This window comes from Stegodyphus dumicola, chromosome 5, assembly GCF_044657685.1.
Source record: "Stegodyphus dumicola isolate Sdum_Otavi_A_Nest chromosome 5, ASM4465768v1".
Lineage (NCBI taxonomy): Eukaryota > Metazoa > Arthropoda > Arachnida > Araneae > Eresidae > Stegodyphus > Stegodyphus dumicola.
In genome coordinates this window covers 14,165,620-14,193,154 of record NC_140772.1, presented here as the reverse complement: position 1 = coordinate 14,193,154, position 27,535 = coordinate 14,165,620, and the positions used below count along the sequence as shown (strand labels likewise).

Below are 27,535 nucleotides of genomic sequence, written 5' to 3'. Positions count from 1 at the left end.
GAGGAACTCTACACCATTCGGTCCCAAACTCTCATCGGAGAAAAGGATCATTACGGTGGTGGAGGTGTAATGGTTTTGGGAAGCCATTATGTTGGACGACTGCATACCCCTGCTTGTGTTAAGGTGGGTGGGGCCCCATGGCCATTGTGACTGCCCTCTAGACAGTTAGGCGGGCGGGAATTCGCCTACGTTTTAGTATCCCTGCTTGTGTTAAATAAAGTGACTGCTGTGAGGTATAAAGCGGAGATCTTTGAGTCCTATATATTTCATCTTTTCTGGAAGGCAGATGGTCCTGGGTTCTTGTGGCTTAACAAAATACACTCATGGACGACAACACGCATTGACATAGGACTTAATTGGTCTACAATTACCTGGAAAGTGAGGATATTTGCCGCATGGGTTCGAAAACAAGATCTCCTGACCATAACCCTATAGAGATGTCTGGGACCTGCTTGGAGAGGCAGTTTCATATCGCCATTATCCTCCGAGAACTAACCCGGGGTTGCAAACTGCCTTGCTGCGCGACTGCCACAACTATGTCCTGTCCAGCATGCTGTCACGCCGCGCGACCTGTCTGGCTGTGAGAGGGAACCCTATGCCATATTAGGCTCATTTTCAGTTCGATATAACAGCGAGGATTCTGGAAATCCCTGCACTATCTTGTGATCACATCCCTGTGAGTATTAATGATAATCATGCGTACATAAAATGACTTTCCAATGTTACAAATTTCATTAAAATCTGTTCATTAGTTTTTCGTACATTCGATATAATGGGCAAATTCTCTTAATTTCGCTCACGAGTGTAAGTTCTGAGTTGCTCTTTTGAGACATGAAAAAATGCAAGTTGAATTTCGCCAGATGGCCGACTTTAACTTTATTAACTTATGCTTTAACTTTTATTAATTTATTATTACATTAAAATTCAAATTTTAATTCTCTCGTTATCTTGTATCATACTGAATTTTAAGAATACAAGCATTTTACAAAAAGAAGCATTCTAAATTTTCTAATTCGGGGAATTTTGTAATAAGTGTCATTGTTGGTCTGTTTTCAGTGCTGTTTACATAGGCAATTTGAAATGAATTCAATAGTATAAAAATAAAACCAGTGTTTATTATTTGACGATGCGTTCCAAAAAATGGCTTAACAAAATACACTCATGTCCATAAATTAAGGATAATTCGGAGTCACGCGGAAATCTAACTCTAAAGTAAATATATCACCTGTAAAATCACTACAAACATCTTCAAGAATCATATGCAAATTTCAGGAAGTAACCAGATGACACTGGTACATCACAATGACGAGAGTGTAAGACAGTGATATATAAGGAATACAGGCAAAGAAGTAAAATTGTTTGCAGGCACTTTATAAGCATTTCAGTGCAATAACCAAATAGTTATGACGCAAAGGACGCATTTGGATGATTTTTTACGTAGTAGAATTATCGGCCGTCTGGAATGTGGGCGTACCCAACTGGAAGTATCAGACGAAGTTGGAATTGCCCAGAATGTCATCTCCAGGCTTTGGCAACGATTCCAAGATGATAGTAATGTGAGTAGACGTTACAGCACCGGTCGTCCCAGAGTTACAATGCCGAATGAGGACCGGTATTTGGCAGTTACTGCCAAAAGAAACAGGCGGAGCACAGCCTCAGACCTGTCTCGTCAGCTCTCTTCAGCCACTGGTACAATTTCAAGGCAGACCATGTACAGACGCTTAGGGCAGATTGGTCTATATACTTATCTTCAGATGATATGATATACTTATCTTCAGATAAGACAGATACCTGTCAGATGCGTTCCACTTACTGCAACTCCCTGTCGCCTGCGGATAGCCTGGAGTAGAGAGCATGCATTGTGGACACCGCAACAGTGGGCTTGTGTGATGTTTTCGTCGAGTCCAGATTTAGCTTGCAGTCTGATTCTCGCCGGACTTTCATATGGAGAGCTCCAAGTACGCGTTACCATCAAGAAAACATCATTGAACGACACCGTTACGGTGGTGCAGGAGTGCTCGTTTGGGGTGGAATTATTCTGGGTTCCAGAACTGACCTGCATGTTCAAATTGGAACCATGACAAGCGAAATCTATCGGGACGTCATTCTGGAACAACATGTACGTTTGTTTCGGGGCGCGATGGGCGCACAATTTGTGTTTATGGATGACAACACCCGTCCTCACCGTGCAAACATCGTAAGCGAATGCCTTCAATCGGAGGATATCACCCGTATGGAGTGGCCAGCATCCTCACCGGACTTGAATCCAGTAGACCACGTGTGGGACATGCTTGGCCGGCGAGTTGCAGTCCGTCAACCTCCTCTTGCATGTCTACTGGAACTTCGGAGAGAATTGCTTTTTGAGTGGTGTAATATCCCCCAAGATCAGATCGATAATTTGATACTCAGCATGCCTAGGCATTGTACGGACTGTATTGCATCGTCTGGGAGACATACAATGTATTAACAACCATACCAACCATGTAATATTTGTTTTTTTTTTTTGTAAATAGTTTTTTTTTTTTTTTTTTTTTTTGTAATTTGCTCCAAGGAGAAAAAATCGCTATTTTTTTTAATAATATCAAACATATAGCATCTTTTTTTGCTCTTTACCTTTTGTTTAATAAATAGGCTTTACAAATAAGTCAAATTTGTTTTGCTTCTAACTCTTCCTTTGCCTGATTTTGCATTATCCTTAATTTATGGACATGAGTGTACATTGTATGACTAAATATCGTCTTTACATGCACTTAAAAAGTACTATTTTAATGTGATTTTTAAATAAACCGTAGTTTTTTAAGATGCCTAATTAATAAAACGAGCTGCGTATCTAGGAATATTTTTTAAAATTTTTCAAGTGATAATATAACAATTGCTAGCTTTTATCTAGTAGAAAAGTAATTCTGAATTATTGTTGTACAACCATTTTAAGTTATGCTTATATGGTTTAATACAGTGTATTATAACATCAGAGAATTTTCCTGATTGCCAGCATTTTCTGACAAAATATTTAGTTGAATAGCAGTTGAATAATTACCACATAATATAGCAGATGTATATTTCATTCAAATATTCAATATTCCACATAATATAGAAAATGAAATATATTTATTTCCGCACTGTGGCTTATAATGTAGGATATTATAAACATCTTTTATTGATTAGAACCATGAAAACTTTTACGGGGTATGTTCAGAAAAAATATAGATTAAATACATTCTTAATTATAGTAATTAGGTATATAGTTGTATAAATAAAATAAAAATTTCTGCTGGGGTTAGCATTATATGTATTTTTAAATCTTTCTGGTTGTTTATTTTACAAACACCGTATTGTTTTAAATTAAAGATCTTACACCGTAGGAATTGCAACAATTTGGAGATATGCAGTTTGCCAAACCAGTGATTTAGATTAATGCGATGGTAGTGCATAGTGACTCAGAAAGTCCAAGGGTTGGGTTATTAAGCTTGCGACAAAACACATAATTACTGTTTTCATAAAAGGAGACGTGATCATGGAGGATTTTACAAAGAAAAATGCCTTTCATTCATGTTAAGTTCTTCAATTGGGAAATCACGCGGAAGCCAACTGTCAAAGGGAAGGAATGCCTTTGTCTTGGGCCTTCTAAAGGAAACCGTACCGTATTCACTTTGCGCATGAGCAAAATCACAAAACCCAATCATGCAGCGAATCCAATCTCCTGAGTTAGTACTCGTGTTCTGAGTTAGTCGAACTACCAGAATTCAGCGGTTTGAAGTACTCGGCCACTGGTAGGGCTTGCATTAATGTTACACGTAGGTGAAAAATCTCGCACTCCGTTTGCCTAGAATTTGGCCGAAGTGGAATACTCGTGCATAAGCCTATGAAAATTTGATCTGTTTTATCGTAATAACGTTTTATTACTTGAAAAATTTATCATTTATATATTTTCTTTACACAACAGTAGCATTATGAAGCCTAAAGACGTTATTTACCAATTAAAAATCATTACTTATCAAAATGAAATATTCCATTTCTAATGCATCCCCTACTTCAATAATGTATTATTTATTAATTATTTTATAAACATAATCATAGTTGCACTCTTTGAGAATCAGACGCCAGGATTTGATCAGGACTGTCCTGAATTCCTAATTATATCCGGAGATGTGTCTTGTATTGAAACTATCCGGTAATTTTAAATGAATAGCTATAAAAGTTGAAGAAAAAATTTTTCTTTCACACAAGAGAGGAGAAAGCGCGAAGCTTTAATAATGATTTTACTAGGAGGTAGTACTTTAAGATAAAATTTAATTATTTTTGAGATCTTAATGAGTAATTTCCTTAATACACCTTCACATCATCTCCTTTTTGACAAGAGACTTAGTAAAACAGCCTAATTTTCAATATTCTTAACAATTCTGATGACTAGAGTTTATGCATTAACTTGGGATCCTCAACGCTGTGTTCAGACAGCGGCGTAAAGGGCATAGAGGCGTAGTCATAAGGGCATAAAATACGGGAACTCCGTTCACACTTGCGAGAACGAGGTGTAAGCCGTGGCCAATGAGAGAAGCTAAATTTGCGCATGCGTAGATGTGTCTACAACTTTCCTGCGCTGTTCTCCTGTTCGATTGATTTCCCGCGTTCGCTTTGCTTGTTTTGTGACAGCGAAATCTTCTGCAGAACGCCGCTTCGTTTTAGTTTCGCTCTGATTGGTCGACGTTTATCCCAAAGTCGGCGTAAAGTTCAAAACTTTGAACCCTATGCCACGAGCCCTAAACCAGATTTTGTGACGTTGCACAGACTGGTTGCCTTGGCAACGCAGCTCGGATTTAACCACTTATGCCCTTTATGCCACCGTCTGAGCGAAGCTTTAGGCTTCCTCAATATAAAAATATTTTCTTTTAATCAAGGCCTCCGTCACTTTAACTGCACCGAGATTATCGGTAAATTGTTACTTACAGAAGTCCATCAACGGGTCACTTACAATCTGTCCCTCACAAGAACGAAAGAATTTTAAGGAAAATTTTCAAAGTAACTATTCAAATTTGAAAGATTTTGCAGAGACAATAATGAAGAATATAAATACCAACAAAGATACAGTTAGAATTTGGCACTGAGACACAGATTTTGGACTTTATATGTTTTTTTTTTTTTCTTATATTTTCTCTTTTACTGGTCAGTCGCATTTTTTTATCCTACGACCGGCTTGTGCCGGCTAATAGGATCGGGGCTGTGCTCTTATAATAATAATACGTATAAGCGTTATATTTGTATCATATTTTTTTTGTCTTTTTTTCCAAAAAACATTTGAAATATTCTTTAAGTACTTACGTATTATCCCGTCTACCGGCCAAGTAGCGCGATTTAGCGCCCAACTATAGATGATCACTTCCTCTAAAATTCCGCTGTAACGATTGGCAACTGTTACCGAAATTTCCGCCAACGGTCGACGGGAAAATAGGCACCTACTAATTTTTGGTTTGCCAAGGAGTGAGGAAAATGCGTAAATCTTCCCTCTGTTTGGCGATGGTTTGCGACATACATATTCCATATATCAATAATTTTGGCCCCGTTAAAATGATAAGGGAGCCCAGTTATAGCTTACTTTCATTTTTCACAAAATTTTTACCTTCCCTAAAAACGCCATGTTTGGCTGAATTTCAGAATATTAATCAATTTTATTTTTATATAAATTAGAAATCTGTCAAACTTCAACCATTTAGCATTTTCCTGTAAAGACATCTGTGAAGCTTTAACAACTAGTATTTGTGTTGCTGTTCTATATTTTAAATGCTGATATAAACTGATTTAACTAGGGTAAGAATTTCATGCATCTGTAGGAACTGCATAATATTTAGCTGGCCTAAAGTGCGTGACCTTGCATTAAAAAGGAAAACTATTTCAATAATACGTGCTGTCTGAAAGAAATTGCTTCACGGAAATACCATAAAAAAGTTTCAGGTTTTTAAAGCTCGTCGCAATCCTTTGGTGAAAGAAATTAGAATGGTTGTAGATACTTGATAAAACTTTAGAAATTAACCAATAAGGTAGGCTTTCGGATGACGATGACCATGATAACATCTCTTAATAAATACACATGAAACTTTAACCTTTTCACTCGCCTCGTTGTGAAATAATATCAGTACGAAAAGTGTTTTTATACCTGAATTATAGAGGAAAAATCCATTCTCATATTACAAACTTTGCCTAAGATATGCTTAAATAAACAATTTGATAAGATCTCTATAGAAACGCTACAAAATCTTAGAGCTGAATTTTTAAAAAATCGAAAGTTGCAGAAAAAAATATTCGGCTAATCTTTGGAATATGGTAACAGGTAGTTTGGCGACATTTTGGTAAGAGGATAAAGGTTACTAGGTAGGACTTTATCAATAATATGAGAAGTACACAGTTCGAATCACAGATTATTTTGTCTCAGAGAAATGAGAGATATGTGACATTTTCCGGAAATTCCAATCGTGATTTTAGCTAATAAGCACTTGGAAACAAATTCGCTGCTAAAATGCAGAATCACTCTTGTTTGGCGCTTTTTACAAGAGTAAGAAGAATTGGATTTTTGTCAATTTTCTTTCACCTTTTTAAGTGAAAATAGGTCGATGTGTACATGGATAAAGTCAAGAGTGGGCGCAATGCCATTTTTGTGCAATTCTAGGATGTTTTTTTAAATGAAAATAGGTCGACGTGTACATGGATACCGCGTATGTGCAATTCTTATAAACGCGCGAAGCAGTGGGCGATTCTGCACTTTCTCCCAATTTCGCACCTAATCTTCGTCATGATTAAGCACTTTTGTTCCATAAAAGTTCTAGCATAAGCGTAATTCGGCTAGCAGGTTGTTGGAAAAAATGTTGAGTTAAAAAAAAAAAAAATGCCTTTACTTAGTGAAAACAAAATGGCGTCCAAAAAAAAAAAAAAAAAAAAAAACTAGCAGGTTGCTGTAGCAGGGTTGGTCGTCAAATTTTCGCCAAAAAATTGCCAAGTTGTTACCATAATCCGAAGATTCACCTAATATTCTTATCTTTCCACCATCAATATACGATCTTGGTAAGTCTACACAATGCTAAGCATATTCATACGGTTGCATTGCTTAACTAGAATAATCTTGTGGAACACTGTTTAAGTCTGTGGTTACGATTTTAAGAATTTCTTCACTGCTATTGAAATAATAACCTCTGAGGTGAGCTTTCACTTTACAGAAGAGAAAATGGCCATCAGGTTTTTCCTTGATAAGGATGGAATCGTGTGACTGCACATTGTCGGGCAGAAGATATCAGTTATTCGATTGAATTTTCTTAGCCCTAACGCTTATGCTTCAGAAGTCTATCCACTGCGACTCTTTAAAATGAAATTAATTGTCTATCTCTCAGGAAAAAAAAATAACGAATATTTCTTTTCTAATAAAGGAAGATCACCAATATTGTCTTTACCAGAGATATCTGGAAAAGAAACTTTTGTGGGCCACAGTGAACTTTCTCCAGTCCAACCATATGACTGCCATTTTGTCTCAGGATCGTAAACGAAACAGCATCGGCTATCTCCTGTGACAGTTTATTTGATAAAGTAAGAATTAATTAATGCCGACCATTTAGATATTATTTGCTCAAATTTTCTCAACTTTCGAATTCATAACAGCAGGTATTCATTGGATCAGAACAAATGACTAACTGCGTAGATAGTTCTGTCCTTGCAGAGAATAGCTTAGGGAAAGCAAGTTAAGATGACATGACAACAAATACCTTCAGTTATCGTTACCCAGGTTTTCTGGAATTTGTTTGAAATATTGATTTTGAAACTTTGAAATGCACTTTCTGTGTAGAATTTTCTTATTACCATTCGCAGAAATGGTAAAATTCAACACATTTTTCATGTAATGGGATTCAGTTTTATATTCGTCATAAAATGGCGTTTCCATTGCACGTTAAAGTGGCTTAGATCTTAAAATTTTGACATTTCTTTTTAAACTTCAACATTTTTGATAGAATAAGGACGAGCTTACTAAATATGACCTTCTTACAAGGAAAGGTACCGAACTTAACGGCAACAATCACCACATAACTTTCAGGAGTCATGTAAACTTAACCAGTGGTCTCAATTTAGCTACCGAAGCAATTTTATACGACTCACGAATACATTTCCCTTAAATTAATTAGCATTATTATGACATTTATAATTTTGGCAAGAATTTAAGGATCGGAGTAAGATTTGATGATTTGAGTCCAATTTTACGTTATTCTCATTACCATAAAAAACGAAAGTAGAGCTAATTATTGTTTATACTGGGATATAAGTCTTATTCAAAGATATGAAGATACAAATTTTATTAACCTTTTTTCGTACCTGTCAACAGATAAATATCCTTAGTTACGAATTTGTGCAATTACAATAATAACTTTGTTTGGAAATACATTTATATGTGAACAGTTTTTTCCTCGGATAAAAATTAATGAGCTTGTTCCGGTGCGGAACAGAACAACTTAACCTGACTCTTTCACTTCTGGAACTATGCCAAGGAACATAGAATTCAGTTCAACCGTGAGACTCAGACGAACGCATACCCAAGGCAGCTGGAATGCTGTCTATTCTTCACTATTTTTGTTCTGTTCTCGTATTATAAGTTTTATATGTCATTTTCTTGTTTATACTTGTACTGTGCAGTTATTTAATATAAGTTTGTGTTTAAAACGAGGACGGGTACCTAGTTCCTTCACATTACATCGCAACAGAGCTTAAAAAGAGAACCATATTGACTGAAGCAGCTATAATTAGTGATATAGTGTCTAGTAATTGTTTTCTCCAAGGTTCTAGACTTTATCAAAATAGAAGGGCTAAGAGGTATCGTAGCTGAAAGTAGTAGTAAGAAGAATAGAGGTTTATAATTATTTACATAGAAATATACGGTTTGTTTTAATACTTCAAAGAAAAATTTAATTAATAACAGAAATACAATAAGTTCGCTTGTTTATTCTCAGGTTTTGCGTCACATGGAAAGTTCTCGTAATTTGTTTAGTTTTAGTTTAAATTATTTAGTAGTTAATTCAACGTATTAAAGTTATTTGAAATAAATGTCATTCTGAAGACTTCATATACAGCTACCAATGCATTTGAATTAACAAAGTGTAATCAGCAGAAATTTCTTATAGATACCAACCTTCAGATTTTCGACAGATTGAAAATTTCCCCTTTGTTTCATTATTATTACTGTTTATGTAAGGTTTAATAAATATTTAGCAAATAAAGTTTCGAATTTAGTTAAAAAACTTTCAATTTTGGTTAAAAAATTAATTCAGCCTGCCTGCTGCTTTTAAATCGTGAATTTGGCCCACATGCAATTTGAGTTTGAGGCCACTTTTAACCACAGCCACAATACGAACTCCTAGAATAAGCGTATGAAGCGGTTCCTGTGCCAGGTATATTTTTAGTCATAGATTGCCAAATGTTACGGATCTGTGAAGCTTGAGGCATTCTATCCCAAAACGAATAAAGAGTCCCATGTTATGCTTCTTCTAGATTTTTATAAACATATTTTGGATAATTAATGCAACTTTGTGATCCATTGTACGCTGCGAAGAAAAAGGAGGGAACAGTTCCAAATATCTCCCGTTCTACTGGACCGATTGACGAAATTCAAATTGCGTTTTTCATGTCTCGAAACCGCGACTTAGAATATATATTAGATTTATATATAGCATTGTTCTAACATAGGTATTTTGACACAAAATAGGACTTTTTCTGAAGTAACACAACAATTTACTAAATATTAAATTTTGTAAAATTTGGTGCGAAATTTACGGAGAAATTCAAAAATTTATCTTGACGTATTTTTACTTCCTTGTACGAAGTAAAAAGGAAGTATTGTAATCGCGAAAAGTTTCAGGCAGCATATTTCAACGAAAATATCCATTTTGACCGCCATCGAATGCAATTTAACGATGTTTTTGCGTGATATCTGTACGTAAGGGCAGAATAAAATACTCTTTTCCTTCAAAAAAATTATAAAACTGCTTTTAAATTAATTCCGAAGAGAATTTTTCGTGGCGTCTGTACAAACGTATGTACGTACGTGCGTACGTACGTTCGTGCGTACGTACGTATCTCGCATAACTCAAAAACGACTAGCCTCAGAACGTTGAAATTTAGTATATAGGACTGCTATAACATGTAGATGTGCACCTCGTATTTTGATTGCAATCGGCCGCACCAAACGTATATAAATATATTTATATATATATCCACTCTGTTACCCGGCTCAGTAATCTCAGTTTCTTTACTCTTATATGTTTGTAAATTGTACATTTTTTGCTTTAAAAATGATTGAATTATTTTGTTTTTATCTTCCGGTTAAGGTTTTTATGCCTTTAGTAAATCTGTGTGCAATATTTTTAGAATTATCAGAAATTTTAAAGTTTTTTAATTGCCGCTAAGCCTGTTTTTAATGGCGGCCATTGATGTTTACATTTGAAACAGGAGACTAGTGGATTTGTTGCCTATCTAGAGAAACTAAGCTTCGCAACAACAAATATAACGCATTCATTTATTATTGCCAATTAAATGATGCTTAATTCTTTCTGGAATTTTTTCGAGGAAATAAGTGTTTGAAATTTACTTCGTAATTTTTAATATAGATATTTTGAGTTTTTATGTATTTTTGCCTTGTCGCGAAGGGAGAACTGAATTAATTAAATGAGAAATACTCAATCGTCTGTGAAAAACTGTTTCTTTTTTGTTTTGTTTGCTTAATTTCTTTTATACATCGTTCTAGCTTTATTATAGTATTTGAATAGAGCATGTGGCAACGATTAGATAATTCTATTCTTTAAATGATATAAATTTTGTGCATTATGAGTTATAATATGAACGAAATATATACGTTAACTGTTATATAATTATTGGATTATATAACAGTTAACTTAGTTTCCGTTATATAATTATTATATAAGTTAACTGTTATATAATTATTAATACTGTTAAGGGAATCTAGCGCCAGAGTGTCGCTATGGTAAACAAATACCAGAGTGAATTTTAAAGAATGCATTTATTCTATTGTGGTTTATGCGCTGTCGGCGAAGTAGATTTAATTCAATCCAATAAGTTTAAATGAAATGCAAGAAAAAATGCGTATAATTTAATATTCCCATATAATATTCCAATACAAGGAAGTCATGTGGTGTACACATCAGATGTTTTTAGTTTGCGCCAAGAATAATTCTCGAGACGAACTTCTTTATATATGGCAACCTATTTCCCTTTCCCTTCCATCGTGCAGGAACGAAAAAAAAGTCACATGGTTCCTACCCTATTACATTGTTGCATGAGCAGAAGAAAGTCACATCGTTTCAACTTTCAAATAATTTTAACAAAGTGCCTAAACCACAGTTGCTGTTATCGCTTTCGCCAAATATCAAAACGTCCCAATATATAAATTCATATATATCTTCGGAAATTTTGAATAAAAAACTGTAATTTTTTGCAGGTAGGCTTTAGAAACACATCTACTTTAAGATGATGGTAAAAACTTTGTAGATTATAATTCAAAATTGTTTTCGAAAAATTTATAAAAATAATTTTAAAATACAAATTTAAATCATAAAAATGGGCGAATGCTATTTGAAATGAATTTAAATTTTGAAATGTGAAAGAAAAAAATTAAATAAATTTAATGAAAAAGGAGATAATTATAAATATATACACAAAGATATATACATAAATATATATCAAATTCAATTAACATTGAGGAGCTAAAATGTTGAGAGCTAATTTTTTAAAAACTATTTGTGCGATTTTTACAAAACGTGGCAGTTTGGCGTAATTCGAGTCGTAGAATCGAAATATGGGAAAAATATTGGCATGTCATTTCAGAAAAAGGATCGATTTTCTGTAAAAATACCTATATTAGAACAATGCTATATATAAATCTAATACATATCCCAAGTCGCGCTTTCGAGCCATAAAAAAAAAAAAAAAAAAAAAAAAAAAAAAAAAAAACGCAAGTTGAATTTTGTCAATCGACCTAGTAGAACGGGAGAAATAGAACTGACTTTTTTTTAAAAACCATCATTTCTTAAAATGGAAACATGGATCTGCGGTCTCACTGTATTCATTAGATCTCTCTCAGAAAAAGTAGTGCTTTTATTGCAGTTTTTCATTCGTCAATTAATATGAAATCCTTGTTGGAACTTTCTAGATATCTACAAAGGCTGTGAACTTCGAAAACTGCTTTCTAAAGAATCAAAAATACTTTTTCCTTTAACGGCTTAATGTTTTCATTTCTGGCTTTATAACGGATACTTATTCCTTTAGAGATTTGTCTGAGTTTAATATCATGTGTTACACAAATGTATTTCAAAAGAATATACCATGAATTTAAAACTCTGCCTTTCAAAGTTTCCCTATTTTATTACTTAAAATTACCGTTTTGTATGAATGAGTTCTAGAATCTGATAACTTATTTAGGGGAATTATTATTAAATAGTTTCTACGTTCAGATAATTTCCGCTAACTTCAGAAATTTAATCAAAAATTTTCAAAAATAAATATAAAAGCCATTATAAATTATTATACATACACATATTTGGTTAAAACTTCACAGTAATTAGCTTATATTTTCTCATGCCTGTATCGATAACTTGAGATTATGTAGGTACTATATTACTTTACATATAAAAAAGCATAATACAGGAACAATTTTTGGTACTTTTCCGTTTTGCCGGCGCAAACGATAAAGCCGCCAATAATGGTTTAACTGATGCCAGACGAAATATCTTCGCTGGTAACCTTTTACGCCTCAGTTTCAAAACAAGTTGAAGCCATTTCTTATCAGATTGTTTCTTTCAATACTGGCATATAGAATTTTTACACGATATTTAAATTTTATCCCCTAAGACAATTCACGGTGATAAGTCAATTAGTTCTAAGTCAATTAGAACGCAATTACACCGCTCATCCGAAGGCGAAATCAAGTGTTAAATTCATCAATTCTAATGAGAATGCACAAGCGAAGTAAAGCACTGCGGTTTTACATAATTTCTGAGTAAGCTATTCGTACGAATTGAAATAATTCTTGCATTTAAACTTGTATTCCAAATTAAGATTTAACTTGAAATTAATGTAGATAATTACTGAGCGAATTAGATTTTAGTAGCGTAGTTTACGTGAGATGAGATCACTTGGGGTCACGTGATACGAACCGGCGAATCAGGATTTTGAACCATGAAATCATAGTAAATTCTTAAATTAATGTCTTTTTACAAATTTATTGTCTTTATTTATTGGCTTTTTACAAAATTTTAAACCATATTAAAATGTTTATGCCTTCAAAATAAAAAAAAATTCTTAGAATTAACATTTTTTATGTGTATACTGTATGTTGTCGCCAACAAAGTCTGCTTGGCGAGATTTGCGCCGGCGAAACGGAAAAGTACCCAATTTTTTAAATACGAATCACCAATAACGTTTCACACACACTGAATATTTATTTACAAAATATTTGTACAAAATGTTCTTAGGTTTCGAAACATAATCCATATTCGATAGTGAGATGATATGCAAACTTCTTATCCTCCTCTTCCGCAGCAGTTGTTGTAGAGTCTGCAACATCCTTCTCTATGTGCTCTAGAGAACAACCTACAAGATCTGGAGCATAATGTTTGATCAATGCGCTCGGAGAGCCTTTGGGCGGCCATTATGTCGAATGTAGCACTCAAGAGGCAGAGCACTAGGATAGCTGTCAAAACGACTTTCATAGTGCTGGAAGGACAAAAATTTGCTCGATTATAACTCATTTTTCTTAGCTTGTTAGTAGAGCTCTTGGGATGTTAGTGCAAAGCTTGTTAGATCCACTCCTTTGCAAATGGCAAACGTAGCATCTTTTATATGTTTGTTATCACGCCACCACCGATTGTAAATTTAATTTTAGTCATATTCGAAATACTAAATTACGGTTAGCAAACACCCACTTGTACTGTAAAAATCATTAATGCTAAGTGCAAGATATCAAAATGAAAAGAACCCAAAACATTCAAATTAAATCTAGGAAAATATTTAATGCTGTATTCAGGTCAAGGTTTTGCAGTTGCAGTTGAATCTTTCAAAATCTTTTGTATCTTATGCATTTTTATAAATTTTTTGGGATTAAAAAATGTTTGGAATGATATATTTATTCATGGATTTTGATACTTGCACTTGATTTACATATGCTCTCAGAATTTAAATGATGCTGTAGATTAGTTCGCAGCAACAATTAATCATTTATCTGTTTGCATTAAATTTCATTATTTAAAATTTAATTAACTTTTTACGAATAGAGAATGTTCGTTGAATTCAAGAATTTTTTTTTTCAAAATCTCTCGAAAGCGCACACTAGCTAGTGATTATAAAGAAACCTGAACAACGGTGTTGGCATAAAGACAGAAGGTTTCACGAACGTTATAGGCAGTAAAATGAAAGTCTATTTTTGCTAAAATAATCTTTCCATTAAAGTCTGTTTTGGGGGCAATCAACTTCAAACAGTAGCAAACCTTTTCGCGAGTTCTTTGAAAAGCACAGACTCCAAAAGCATCTTACTACTACATTACATTCTCCTAGATTTTTATTTTACCCAAGACAAATCTCTAGGCTTTTTAAAGTAAAAATCCAGGAAATTTGTAGCTTGGAAATTTTAGTCAAAATTGGAATATTAAACTCTAGTTAGCAAATACTCAGATATATTTTCAAGATTACTAGCATTATATGTAGAATACCCAAATAAAAAATTTAAAGACATTGCCTAGTATATCAATGAATGACTTTTAGAACCTAAAAGGCCTCAGATAATATTTTAATATTATGCACACTGAAAAAATACTAAAGCAAAAGTCTTCATGAGCTTTGTGGCCCACAAAATTGAAGTCTGTTACTGGTGCCATTAGATTAAACTCTACTGTAGTCTTACTTTCAGCATCACATCAAAAATATTACATATCAGGCCAATGAATGACTTCTGGGAATTAAAAGGGCACAAAAATTCTTAATACTGTTTGCATTTCTGACATGTGCAATCGCAGTAGAATCTCTGATAATGAATTGTTTTTAAAAAGCGACAGAAATTAGGTTATATTGTATTTCCAGCTATGCAATCGCTGTGAATACTACAAATTGTCTTTGTATCCTCTCAAGAATGTGCAGTCGTAAAAACAAATGTAACAATGGCCTTTACCGGCAGCGCAGCTGGTATATTTGGAAATGGTGCTTACCAGCCTGTTTAAGCTCTGCCAGTGATTCTAATTAAAACAATGGTCTTGACTTCAAAGCAGAAAATTTCATGCGCATTGCAACTATCAAAATTCAATTCCGTTATTATTTTTATCTAACAATATCTGAGGAAGCATTGCCAGGAGAGGAAGATATGTTTCCTGGGCAGCAAAACTGAAAATTGCAAAAACTCTTTTCCCAAAGAAGTTTCCTGAAAAGCATAGACATCTTCAAATGTCCTGTCCCTGAATTAACTCTACTGAATATTTACATGTGAGTTAACATCCAAAAACATTGTCTACAAGATTTTCAGAAACTGAAACGATTTTCTAGAGATAAAATGTTTTACGTGTAATGAAGTTGTGATTTCAGTTACCTCGAACATGCTTGAACTCGAACAACAAAAGGAAATCCACTACTATGTGAATATGTATGTGTCATATTATATATTAATCGTTACATCTATTAAGTATTTCTCCCACTTCCCTAGCGTGCCTTCGCGGTGTAACGGTAGCACGCTGGGCCGGTATTCCAGAGGTCCGTGGTTCGATTCCCTGCGAAGGCGGTTGTTAATTTTTCATCTCTCCGGTTTCCAAAAATTCCTAATGACTCTACAAGCGGCGCCCGAACTAAAAGGGTTGTGGATGATGATTCTCCGCACCCAGGATTTGGCGACTAGGTCCCCTAAAACCCTAGTCGCCCTTTAAAAAGGGGAGTATATAAGGTATTGCTCCCACTTCCCTAGCATGCCTTCGTGGTGTAACGGTAGCACGCTGGGCCGGTATTCCAGAGGTCCGTGGTTTGATTCCCGGCGAAGGCGGTTGTTAATTTTTCATCTCTCCGGTTTCCAAAAATTCCTAATGACTCTACACATCTAGCACCTATAGTGAAGACATGCGCAGCGAAGGGGCGGGGAAGGAAGAAAGGAGGAACTAAGATAGGCAACTGAGAAGAAGTGCGCAATATGAATATGCTTCGAACTTTGCATTGCCTAAATATCTTTCAAACAAACATTTTAACTTTCATTTAATTGCAAATAATACAGCCATGCACATTTACAAAATCCTACTAAATATGTTAGTCCATCTTTTACGTATTGTTAGTCCAAGTTATATGTAACTCCATTTTTCATTCAAAAAGAACAAACTTCTGACTATCTGATGTTCTAGAAACATAACCATGATATGATATCTAGTGATATTTATCAGTACGCTCAAATTGCATATTCTTTCAATACATATACCACTGCATGTGCCGTGATAGGAATCTGTGTATGGTTTATGTCACATCTATTAACGCTTTGAGAAGTCTTTAATTATTACCGTTCTGTTTACATGATAAGTTTAATTATTTGATGCAGTACGAATGTAATTAACACTATAACATTTTTAAGTGTTTTCATATCCTGTACAGCTAAAGAGTACAGTCATTTACGAAACCACTGTCTTCATATGACATTGCGTTCTTTGCATTTTTCGGTTAATTCGGGAATGAGATGATATATGGCTGAGTTATATCTAACTCACAGAATACAGAAGTTGTACATTTTCTTCTGAAAGTGTCAAACTATTAAATAGGTATTGTCGCTAAATTGTGAGGCAAAACTTCTTGTGTAAAGAAGGCAAGCATTTTTCTGTAAAAATTCAATTTGTTTTCCTTTTAAATTTTCTTTTAAATTTAATTTTAAACATACCTTCCACTGCATATTATAAAAAATAATGTTCCTGTGTTCTGTCTCTAACAATGAGTGCTATTATCTGGTTAAATTAAGACACAATAACACGCCGAATAAATACTAATTCATAAGTCAAACAACAAAAATCGGCGTTATAAAGGTTTTGCAGCTGAGGATGGTGGTTCGGTAAAACCATCGAAACTAGTCCTGTGAAAATTTTGTAAATATAACGCAGATTTTTGTTGTTTGACTTCTGAATTAGTACCTGGTTAAATATTAAGGAAAAGTTAAGAATTGTATTTGAATTGTTTTAATTAACAGTTAATGAATTTTTAGTTAACAAGAAAGGGATAGTTTTTAATTTAATGTTTATTTATTTATTAATTCTGAAGTAGGTAAAAGGAAAAAGTTGTTGTTGTTGTTGTTTGTTGTTGTTGTTGTTGTTTGTTCTTGTTTGTTGTTGTTGTTGTTTGTTGTTGTTTGCTGTTGCTGTTGTTGTTTGTTGTTTGTTGTTGTTGTTGTTTGCTGTTGTTTGTTGTTTGCTGTTGTTGTTGTTGCTGCTGCTGTTTGTTGTTGTTGTTGTTGTTGTTTTCTGTTTGTTGTTGTTTGTTGTTGTTGTTGTTGTATGTGTGTGTTTTTGTTTCGTTAGTAATAAGTTTTTTAAAGCAGTATAGCAGTAAAGACAGTAAAGATAGTCACTCATAACTTTTTTTTTTTTGCTACCAGTTGCTTTATTAAAAATGAGTAAATGATTAAACGATTTTTAATTAATGCAATAAAGAAAACATTGTAATATAAATTTTAAACACTAGTTATGGAAAAAATAAAAAGTTTTTCTGAAAAATTGACAAGCCTTGACGTAGTAAAACTGTTTGATATTCCTGTTATTAATTAATTCAGAAAGCTATAAAAATGTACATACTGAAACAGTCTTCATTCACGCAATCATTCATCATCGTCATCATTATTATTTTGAATATAAGGGATTTTAAAACTATCCAAAAAATATAAATTTAATTAAAATGTCTGGGCTCCCTTATCGTCTGATTAGTATTTACAAGCTCACCTTTTTGTCTGAAAAAAATAGTTTTGAGCGCACTTCCGCATATCAGCAAAAACAAATTATAGCTTCTCTAACTGTAACACTGTAGAGACTACTAGGATTTCCGGAGCAAAGAATCAACTGCGCTTTCGTCTAGATTTGAACACCTATATTTCTGACGTTAACTGGACATGCACATGGATACTTACACTACGAAAGCGCGCACGGGGAAGGCGATTATTCCTTATATTCTCTCTCATTTATAATGCAACTGGGAGACGTACGGGACTCAGTAGATCAAATCCAGGTGGTAATCAGTTATCTTTTATTATAATTTAGTTGGACCGACACTAGAGTGATTGTTAGATAAAGCCAGAAAACATTAAAAATAAACTAAGTCCACGTCGAGATCCAGAATTCGGATCTCCGAATAAACAGCTGGATATGTTAACCACTTACATATCTCGATCATCTCTTAAAAGGCAAGCGACAGAAGTAGCAGAGTCAAAATAAGAATGGGCGTAATTATTGCATTTATGTAACACAGAAATAAATTGTCAAACAAATGTTGAAATGTAGTTAAAAATTGATGTCCAAATTGAAATGGAAGGCCAATTTGATGTTTTATGTATTATAATTTGGGAATGGTGAATATTGATGTTATATCAGACTGCTATACGTAAAGCGGGAGGGCGGAACTCAGCTTTCTTCTACAGCTGTGACATGAAAATGACGACGAAGAAGCATGTGCCTAGGTAAAAACTGTGTGCAGAACATAGATAAAGATTCCTCATCTCCTATTGTGAACCAAACACTAAAAAAAAAAAAAAAAAAAAAAAATATTTGCTTCAATACGGGAAAAATCATTTTAGTCGATTATACAAATTTAGTAACTAATTCGTTCTTTCGCTGAATTAATTGCAAAATTGCATGTATTTTTGATAAGTTTAACTTTCATGTATTTTTTTTTTTTTTTCTATTTATATAAATCGCAGTTCGCATTCCAGGTATGTGTGAACTATCTATAGCATTCCTTGACAGCGCGGCTTAATACGCACTCTTCAAACAATGTGGGGCCTTGAAATTTCACACTAAAGAGTATGAACTATATATTCGGTAAAAAATAATCCATAAATCATCTCATGTCCGCATCCTCTTGTCAGAAAATTACATTTTTCATTTCTTCCGAGACTAAATTATTAAGAAAAATCTTTCATAGGCGAGTTCGTGGAGGCGCTTCATATTCATAAAAAATCTTTCTGTTCCAGACAATGATCCCGAATCTAATCTCTTTTTACAGTCAGCTTTTTTTAAGTCGCTTTACATTCCCTCTTCGATCAACAGATGGCGCCAGTAACTTCCTTTTCTATCATTTACCTTTTTTCCTGTTACTCTCACTTTTGCAAGTTTCTTTTTCGTCAATTTCGCTTCCGACGCTGAAAAGAAATATATTATCAAGATTGTTCCCAAAGTAGATGCAACCGGTGCTACAGCACTGCGTGGCAGAATTTAGGGATCGCTGTGGGCTTCCACCCTTTTATCTAATGACTAAATGTGGAGGAACCTAGTGAGCAGTTAAGCGAATAATCGCTGAAGCTCACGAACAGAGACGTAAACTCGAGAAGGGTTCAATTACCCTTTATTGCTCGAATTAAGAGTTAGCAGATGGAACTTTCTCAGGGCGTACAGCAAAGCCTCACTTGGGCTTGAACTCAAAATAATAAGAAATAAGACTTGACTAATGCTTAGCTAAAATATAGCCGGAGCTATCTAAATTCTAAGTAGTTGGCTTCTAAATATCGAATGAGCTGGCGAAGCTATCAAAAGGGCCTGGAATACGGCCAAGCGTAGTAACAGCTTAGAAAGACGTTGCCAAAAGGCAAACGCGCGTGGGGCAGGAACTCTGGGCTGTCTCTCGAAGTCAGTGGAACTTCGAATTAAATATTACTCTTACTCATTTGCATTAAACGCGATTCTAAAAACACATTCTGGTAGGAAATTGTAAGTTGAAATTAGGATGGACAGGAAAGTAGCTTTAACTAAAAGTAATTGCTAAAAAGTTAGGATAAACCCTACACTACACTGGCGACAAAAAAGTCTAACGTCAACTCTCGTTAAGCCTTCGAAACTTTTTTTAATGGCGGGTGTTAGCTATTTTTAGGCTTTCGTCCCTTCTAAGGGCAGAAGTGGTGGTCATTTTATTATGGACACACCTAATAGGTGGCCACTGTTACCTCCTACGACGGAACAGCCAATTTACATCCGTGCCTTCCTGCAAATTTACTACTTCACGCTATGCCTTTTATAGTTGCTTATTGTTGCTTTCGTTAATATTACTATAAACCAGTGGAGTAGCGAGCATAACTGGCCCCCGGGTGGCAAAATACCTTTTTGGCGCCCCCTTCCCCGAAAAAAACACAGTGATTTGATGAAAATCTTGTTTGTAGATAATTTGGCGCCCCTCTGCGAGCGGCGCCCGGGGCATCATAAACCCCCTTGCCCCCCTCGCTACGCCACTGCTATAAACTAAAATTAAACTCAATGGCTTAAACAGCCCTAAAGGGCTAAGGCCTGCAGTTCCCCGAAATCTGCTTTCTTGACCTTAGGCCCCAGGGTGCGTAAGCATATGCCCTCAACAAGTGGTCAGCTTGTCACAGGACCGCCAGTGAACTTGGTACTCATCAACCCAAGGGATGGAAATCAAGGGATGAAAGGCTGAGTCGACCTTGGCCAGCCCGGGGTTTGAGCCCCGGACCTGTGGTGCTGCTGCGCGATGCGCTAGCTACTGCGCCACCGAGCTTCTCAATATTACTACATAAAGATACAATTTCTGGTTGAAGATTGATCATACCGTTTTCCCGCTTCCATGCATTTTGATTATTTCCACCTTCTGAATTTGTCATATTGCTGTTTAGGTTATCAAAATTGGTGTAACCGGGTTCAAATACTAACTCACAGAAGTAATACAATTCGTGATGAATTTTATACCTAAATTTTAAATGATGAACACATTAGATTTTTTGCAATGATCACATCCAGTTCTTCCGACGGTACAATAATTATATTTATACAGAAAGGAGAATTTTTTTATGGGGTGGAGGAGGGGTGATAAAATTGGTCTGCATAATGTAGTTTATTGGCAAGACAGCACAGAAACATTATTTTTATGCTAAAGACCGAGCACTTCGTAATCAAATATTCATTGGAATAGCCAAAAACTTCAGCCGTCTCTTCTCAGAAATTGATGCCCAGGTTAATGGTGCGGATACAAGACCTATAAGATAAGGGGACAGATTGTCATGAACAACTTCTGAACTGGTGTTCAGTGACACGGCAGCCAGTGTCGTTAACCATCGTATCGAACAGGCACATAAACATGGTACTGTAATGAAGGTCAAAATTCTTAGTCCAGGCCCTGGTGACCAGAAACAGTTCAAGACTAAGAAATGAGTTGAAAATAAATTGTGCTCTTGCCTGGAGTCGAACACGGTAACTTTTGCATAGAGAACTTTTATGCTAAATGTTGCAACACGAAAGAATACCTTTAATTCTCTATATTTTTCCCAGCCTGAAGGTCATTGAAGAAAACGGGAAACGCTCAGCTAGTCAGTTCTAGTTCGGGGCAAGGCATTTTGTTACGGAGTACCTTTGCAATTAAATGCAATTGCCTGCACATCTTCGTTAGTAAAAAACTGAATTGAATAAGAGAGAGCATTCGCTAAAGAAACTGAAAAGAAAAGCGGATGAGGCTGAAGAAAGTAGATCGATTGATGGACAAAGAAGATAACTGCCTATGATTTGCCACAATGAAAGCAGTGATTAGCCCCCCCCCCCGTCACTGAGGCAAGCCTGCAATGGGCATTCTAGGTTGGTGACTATTAAGTTTGGGGACAGAGAAAAAGAAAACTGAAACTCAAAAGCGAGAAGTTCTTGTACATATGCTTGACCCTGCTTGAACCTTGATCTTCTGTGTGCCAACTGTTACGTCATAAGAACATTATTAGGAGAAATGTTTTCCATTTTTACAGTTTCCTCTCATAAATAAAAAGTAAATATTGGCACACTTTAAAAAAATGATTACATAGTCTCGATCACATTGATTGATTATATAATCAGTCTGTTAATTACTACAAAGTCTACAAAATTTATCGACTGCATAATGAATAAGTATTGATTGCACAGCCTCTATACCAATCTTTGCATCGCAAGAAAACATAGACAAATGTCTTCCATTCCTTATAGTTTCATATTATAGGTAGGTGATAATTTCAAAAGGGTAACCAAACATGCAATTATCTGCCTCTGCATATGTGTATATCCGATAGAACACCTATATGACAAGATTATGAAAGTGTTATTCGTAAATAATCGGAAACATTCGGCATTTGCTTCAGCTCCAGAATCATTGATGTTGTATAATATGTAGCGTAAATATATATAGAAAAAAAGTAAAAATATTGATAAATTTTACAATTAACCAGCCTGAGATGCTAAACTCAATGTTTAAGGTTACATCTGAATAATTCTTAGGCAAAGAAGACGAAATTTGCTGAATGGATTATGAAAGCCAAAAGATGAGCCAATTAAAGGAAAAGACACTGACTGTGAAAAGAAGTAGACACTGATGAGAAAAAAAGTTTACTTAAAATATTTCTTAGTGTGAGACTGCCAAAGCAGTAAGTACATTTGCAAAAACTGCTTTGTGACATTATATTGGCATATCAGATAATTTGAAATAATTGATAATTCGGCATTACTATAATGTATTTTCTCCCTCCTCCCCGAGGGTCTTCGTGACGTAATTGGAAAGTTTGTCCGGCTAGCAATCGGAAGGTCCTAAGTTCGAAACCCAACAAAGGCAATAAACATTTTTCACCTTTCCTTGTGCCTAATTATAATTAAATAAGTGCCTAATTATCTCTACGATGGCTCCTAAATTAACATGTCATGAACGATAATTCCAAAGCACCAGGATATGGCGACTGAGTCACCATCTCTCCAGTCATTCTTTAAGTGAAAGAGAATGAAAGGTATTTTTTCCTCCATCTGGCTTGCCCTCGTGGTGTAATTGACAGCCCACCCGGCTAGAAGTCGGAGGGCCGAGCCTCGAATCCTGGCTGGGGCATTGTTATTTGTCTCACCTTTCCTGCTTCAAAATAATTCTAAAAATGACTCTATAGTACAAAATCTTGAAACATTACTTTTTTTTTTTTTATTGAACATGTATTGTGTTTCTTAAAAGGATATTTTATTTTATTACATAAAAAAAATTCGGTACATTAAGAACGTAGAATAATTTTTTGAGTATAACAATAAATAAGGAAAATATAGTAGCTCATAGTTAGGCGAAATTATTTAATTAATAGCGAATATATTCAGAACTGGTTTCTAGACTAGAACTAGAAAGAAACCCATATATTGTTCAATTTGGCTCTTAGATATTGGTTGTCAGAGTGGCTTTCACACTACTGTAACTTTAATTAAACCATTCAGTAATATTCCATGTAATAATTTACTCGTTTTCAACCACACACACACACGCTGGGAGATTTATTAATAAAAGATTGCAAAACTTAGTTTAAGCTATTTTCGGATACGCCTGAGCAAGCAAAATCTTTTCGATCTTAATTAGTTGCGACAAGCGAGACATTCACAAAACATAAATTATAAATAACATTCTATTTACAAAATAAAAATAAATAAAAACAATTTAACTAAATATAAATTTGAAATATTATAACAATGTAGATTTGGATTTAATTAAATGTTTCTAGTTATTCACAAATTTAATTAATAGCGAATGCATTTAAATTTATTATTATTATGTTTATTTAAATTATTTAAAACATTATTTCAAAACTATGATTGATTCAAGGGCAGTTAAAAGTCATAAAAAGGATGATTAATTAATATTATAACATAACAGTAAATGCTATTAAAGTTTTATTTGTATTTTCAAGCAATTTAATCTAGATAAAATATTCATTCGTTTATATAAAGTTGGTTAGTAAATTATTATATATTCCGAATGATGCATAATTACATTATATGCTATTGTATGTTAAAAAACAAAAAAAACTTTTCAAATACTTTGTCCACGTTTACTATCAGTACTGTTATCCCATGTTATTCTATATTTTCGTAGGTAATTTTGTTTTATACTGATGGTGTTGGATTTCAACTATTTAAGGAAGCATAACTTTGAGATGCATATCAGATATTAAAATTCTTCGCAGCACTCTTAGTAATTAAACATTGCAAGAAAATACACAAAAATATTTTTAAAAAAATTAAATTATGTGCACATGTGTGGATTTCGGAGAGCTGTAAAATTATTTTTCTCTTATTCGCAAAATGTATTCAAGTTAATCAGGATTATTTTCTCTGAATCAGAAAATACGTAATGCATATCCCACTGAAGTTTCAAAAATGCCAAAAGTTCGTTTTAAATGCATTGTTTTAATAAATAGTAGTTTTTAAGTTTGAACTTATGCATATTTTAAGGTCCTCTAAGATCCAGAAATGTGTAATCTTTCTCCTTCATTACGTGAACATAATTAATTTCAAATATAACTGTATCTTTTAATACTGAAAAGACTGAAAAGAATACTTTTAATACTGAACAGAAAGGTCAGACCTATATTGAAGATACTTAAGTGGACTCGTACACCTTAAAACCCGTAAGATCTTCGAATATGTGACTGTTGCAAGAATTGGGATAACTTATTTATTTTTAAAGCAATTACTTCCAACGTTTTACAGCTGACTACATAATATATAATTGCTTTCTGAAATAGTGATCAGAAAGTTTGTGTTGCCACAAATATTTTTATAATTTAATCCGCTTTTTGACAAAAATTTGCGTCATGTTTCCAACTTGCGCGCACAGTTTAAAACATTCTGTTGCATAATTTAATTCCATATTTAATGTATAGCTTTTATAACATTTGGAAACTACTGTTAACCTAAAATTCTAAGAATTTTATGTTAAGTTTTTATTTTATTTGGAGTCAAGTTTATAAAGTGTATTTTATTAAAAAAATCTGTAATGTTTTCGTCCATAAAATTTTTTAATATTAAAATATTCATCAGATTTTTGGTTCCGTTAAAAAATAGGGCTCATATAAAGAATTCCATCAAATTTCAAGTATGTACCATTAGCCATTTTTAAAATATCGTGCGCGCAAGGTGGAAACGTGACGAAACATTTTGTCACAAATCGGATTAAATTACAAAAATATTTGTGGCAACACAAACTTTCTGGTCACTAGTTTCCAAAGCAGCTATATTATGTAGTCAGCTGTAAAAGGTTTGAAATAATTGATTTTAAAATAAATAAAATATCCCAATTCTTGTAACAGTCACATATTCGAAGGGTAAGAGGTTTAAGGTATATGAGCCTCCTTAAGAAATTATTTCCAAGAAAACAAGTAAAAACTTCAGTATTTTAATACATGCAAGATAGACATTGTAACGTGGAACTGAACATCGGTTTTCATATACGTTTATAAAACGTTTGATGTCTTGGGAACTAAAATTAGCGTTTAAAATTTTCTCCAAACTTTTAAGAACTAATAACTGACTTCCAGATCTTCTCGAATAGTAACTATAAAGTTCTTCTCCAGTTTTAATTAAAAACAAAGATAATTCACAAAGATGATTCTAACTTTTTTTTAACAAAAAAGGGTGGGGGGATTTTAAGGGATAGGAATGTTATGTGAACTTATAACAGGTATAATAGCGTTCTACAGATTCATCAATAAAATTATGGGTTTTGAGAATGCTTCCCAATTTTGCATTTACATTGGATTTAATGAAACGGTTGATAATTTTATTTTTAATAATAACAAGACAGTTCGATATTTGGTTATAGATGACGCATACACCGAAATTTACACGATCCTTCTCAGGCAAACATAATAAGTCATCCGCTAAAAGGCCATGCTCGAACACCTTAAATCCATACTATACCAGTTTTAGGTTAAGATTTAAAATACAGTGTGGTATACTATTAACGTTACATTAGTTTAATTGTTAAATCAGGTTTAGTCTTTCGCTAACTAGCAAAAAGAACTGTAATGAATGAATGTAGAAAAATGTGACACATAGCAATCAATTAGTTTTTAAATAAATAATTTCCATTTGCTGAGAAGCTCTAAATTGGTAATTAGTGATGTCCTGCACTAAGGAATTGAATAATTATATTTATTAATATTACGCGTTTGCCTAAAGTTTCTCTAAATTGCCCCTAATGAGTATCCTCAGTTTAGTTTTTGCTAAACTGAGTTACGTATGTAAAAGTTTGGTTACGTTAAAAAAATACCCCTTTCCATCCCTCTTCCTTTTTAGAACCATGAAGAGTAAAAGTAAAATATTCTTACCTTTTGTGGTAGGAGTGCAAATGCAAGCGAGTATCTATTATGCAAGCATGCCGTACTAACCCTCTTATATACATACAAACATATGGTGCAATTCAGCATCCGAGTTTAGTGACCCACACTTTGGAGGAAGTTCTGCATTAGACCCTCTTTTCATAGGAACTTGTTTTGCTGCTGTAAGAGGAAATAATAACAATAAATAAACGTATGGATGCATGTATTAAAGATGCAATTCCCGTAGCTTGAATATTTAAAGAACAAGAGCGTTCTCTCCACCCCCCGACTTTTTATTGGCGCAAATGTCCGAAACGACAATTTAGGTTAAAAGCATGGAACATTTTTTTTCGAGGGATTAAGCTCCTAAATGAAGGGATTACAAGTTCCTCCCCCCCTCTGGATAGTGCGATATTTTGCACTCTGCTATGAAGGGAAAAAAACAGCTTTTTTTTTTTTTCCCTCTTTTGTTTTTTTTCCTCAAAAGGGATGCTCGTAAACATTCGCTCTTCCGGCACGCTGTATCCTGATGGGGAAGACATGGGGAAGCTGGGCAGTTCCGAGAAGTACGAAATACTGAAAATTGCAGTTACGTGGTAAACATCCCATATTGGCAAAACTTTTTACTGCGTTTTCCAAAATGTGGAATAACTGACAATAGGGGGTAGTTATTTATTACTCTCTTTATCTGTTTTTCCCCCTCTCATTTCGATGGGAATTTAATGCAATATTTGTAGCGCTTCAACAACATAGTACTCTGCATTGAGCAGCTTTCGACTTCGGACAACTCTTCTGTCCCGACACTATGTCGTAACCAAGATTGTTCACATCCATGCATTAAGAGGTCCAGAAAAATTCTAAGGTGTGGGTTCCATCCCCGAATACAGAAGAGAAAAATGAAATGAAAAAGCTGATTTCCTTGCAAAAAAAAGGAGCCATAGTATGCAGAAACCTAATAAAAGCATTAGCTGCCATTCTCTAAATATTTTGACAAATTCGCTAACCAGTTATTTTATGTTTTGAAATCTTTACTGTTCCTTCTCTCTTCCGTTCCTGACAGAATGCAAATTAATTCGCGTGTATTAAAGTGAAAATTTGTACTTTTTGAGATTGTTAAGATTCCGCCTCTTGAAGGCTACGTTACTAGGTTTGCTATTCTAAGAGAAGAGTTCTTGTCTTCGGCGTTGCATAATAGCTGCGGACAGTAAATAGCTG

At 34.3% G+C, this 27,535-nt stretch overlaps 1 long non-coding RNA gene across 1 annotated transcript; it reads right to left on the bottom strand.

Moving 5' to 3' along the window:
* Positions 1-13,450: 13,450 nt before the first annotated feature.
* Positions 13,451-26,616, bottom strand: LOC118192056 (uncharacterized). The gene is made up of 2 exons (XR_004758711.2): positions 26,330-26,616; positions 13,451-13,749 (listed from the first exon to the last, which is right to left on the bottom strand). It is a non-coding gene; the product is annotated as an uncharacterized LOC118192056 (long non-coding RNA).
* Between the last annotated feature and the right edge of the window lie 919 nt (positions 26,617-27,535).